This window comes from Humulus lupulus, chromosome X (assembly GCF_963169125.1).
Source record: "Humulus lupulus chromosome X, drHumLupu1.1, whole genome shotgun sequence".
In the NCBI taxonomy this organism is placed as follows: Eukaryota; Viridiplantae; Streptophyta; class Magnoliopsida; order Rosales; family Cannabaceae; genus Humulus; species Humulus lupulus.
The window spans coordinates 51,455,902-51,458,476 of record NC_084802.1 but is presented as its reverse complement, the minus strand read 5'-3'; the positions used below and the strand labels follow the sequence as shown (position 1 = coordinate 51,458,476).

The following is a 2,575-nucleotide window of genomic DNA, read 5'->3' as shown; positions in this document are numbered from 1 at the left end:
GGGAACGGGGAAGAGGTGCAAAAATGTATCATTGTGAAAACCATAAATCATGTGCCACTCGTTCCTTGTTTGCAGTCAATATAGGTATGTATGACCTCCTTATCTCTACGTACAACTTACGTATGAAGTTACGACATATTTGGTTTTGCATATAACTGTTATTATTTCTAATATTTGAATGTCTGGAACTAGAACTAGTTCTGTAATTGACATACAGAGAAAAGACACTAGTGAATGTTGACAAAGAAAATATATTTTAGTTGATTCATTAATATACTGAAAGAAAGAATTGGGCAGTTATATTCATCATTATTTGTGTGTTAATTTATGACACTGATCTATAGAATAGTAAAATCTCATGTAGTTGGGATAACGATCTTTGAGTTTGAAATGGATTTTAATGTTTACATCTTTGTTAGCTCGAATATGATCGTTTATCAGTGTTTCAACACTCATGCTAGATCATGTTTTGTTGGGCATTTTACCTTGTAAGCTGTGTAATGGACTTGAATATTGTTACTTGAAGGCTGATCTACCAATAAGTTACTCTGTGGTGAACTAGTTGCATTCTTTGCATTCTCACTGCTTGGTTGGCTCAGCCCCTTCTTTATGCAGCAGTTTATTTGTGTTTGCTTTTCTTGAGCTCTAAAATAAAGCATTGGAGGAGGTGTACATGTTTCTTCTGTAACTTTATTTGTGTTATATTTCCCTGATTGACTCTTGTTATAATTAACCATTGCATTAATAAGGATTTTATCTTTGAACCAGGTAAACGCTATGAAAGAGGTCAAGAACATGCTGATTTTTCCACTTTTGCAACGAAGGTCTGGGCTCGTGGTCTTCCTCGTCTCAGATGCGGGCTCAATGGCGGGGATGGGGATCTACGGACGTTGTGGGGGCTTTGGGAATAGCTGGGTTTGATCTCTCTCTCTCTCCCTCTTACACTCACGGTAACTCACATCTCTCCCATGGTATCTCTCTGTTGTTATATGTAAATATGATATATATATTGCTACTGAAAGTGATATAGTTGATAGCACATTGTAACAACTTTGGGCAATGGGAATTTAAAGGAAGTCATAAGGCTTCCTCCTGGTGATGATTGTAATGAATGGCTAGCTGTGAACAGTAAGATTTTATTCCTGTTTAGTAGAATAGGATTAAAAGAACTATTCGTGTGTTGGTTTTTTCAACTTAGTCCGTTTGTTGCTTATACTGTAGCTGTGGACTTTTTTAACCAAGTGAACATCCTCTATGGTACTCTCACTGAATTCTGCACTCCAACTAGTTGTCCAGTCATGAATGCTGGACCAGTGTGAGTACTCAACCAAGTAGATTCTTTTGGCTATATTGTGTTTAGAACTCGAATAGATCATTATTCCTTGTCTGTTTTCATTCTTGGCAGATACTCGTATAAGTGGGCTAATGGGGTTACCACAAAAGAACCAATAAAGGTCTCTACTCCAAAATATGTTTGAGTACTTAATGGATTGGATTGAAGTTCAGCTAGATGATGAGTCAATATTCCCTCAAAGATTGGGTTAGTAAAGTATCTAGTTGAAAGCTTGAAACTCTTTTTTTTTTCTTCTTCTTCATAATCTTAACTCAAGTTTTTCTTTCCATGTGCTCCTTTTCCACCCAATTTCCCAGATGTGGTGAAGACAATCTTCAAGAGGCTGTTTTGTGTGTATGATTTTTTAATTTAAATGCTCATATGTTTTTTTTTTTGTTTAATTGTATTATATTTAAGTAGTAAGAATCAGTGATGAGTTAGGGGAGTAGGACAAAGCATCACCCAAAAATTAAATATATAAATAATATATGTAAAAAATTACTTTTATATAATCTTTTTGAAAAATAAAAAAATGATTCCCTAACTTTTTTCTTTTCACTACCTATACAGGTACTACTAAAGTGGCTTAATAAAGACTCACATTGATAACTTTTGTTTTTTTAGTAGTATAATAAAATGTAATATATAATTGCTTTGCTAGTTGTTTAATGTTTGCCTTCGTCTCTATTCTTGAATCCGTTCTTGAACCCAGAGGCCTTAGCTCATCTTCATGAACCCAGTTGCCTTCGTCTCTATTCTTGAATTCGTTCTTGAACCCAGAGGCCTTCTTCTCTGTTGTTGAACCGAGACACCTTCACCTCTTTTCTTGAACCCAGACGCCTTATTTCTGTTATTGAATCCAAACGCTTTATTCACTGTTCTTCAATTGAGATACCGTATGCTCACTATCATTTTTTATGTTTTTATCTTTACAATGTTTTAACTTTCTTTTATTTGTTTTTCTCATTGCAGTGGCTGGTGGGTTTGAGGTATTGATTGCAGCAACGAGGTTTGAGGTGTTGATTGCAGCGATGGGGATTGAGGTGTTGATTGTAGTGGATGTATTTGTAGTTTAGGTATGCAATATTGAGGTATACTATGATTTTATTTATTATAAATTCCCAAAATCTGAAGGATTGGTGATGAATATATCTATATGAGGCAAATCTGAATATTTGAAAATATGTTGTTGATTGATTTTGTCTTTGGTAATTTTTATTACGGCATATCTAATTTTTTTAA

General features: G+C 34.6%; 1 pseudogene; it reads left to right on the top strand.

Annotated features, from left to right (window-relative positions):
• Positions 1-1,037: 1,037 nt before the first annotated feature.
• On the top strand, positions 1,038-1,675 carry LOC133805808 (MOB kinase activator-like 1A; annotated as a pseudogene).
• The last annotated feature ends 900 nt before the right edge of the window (positions 1,676-2,575 follow it).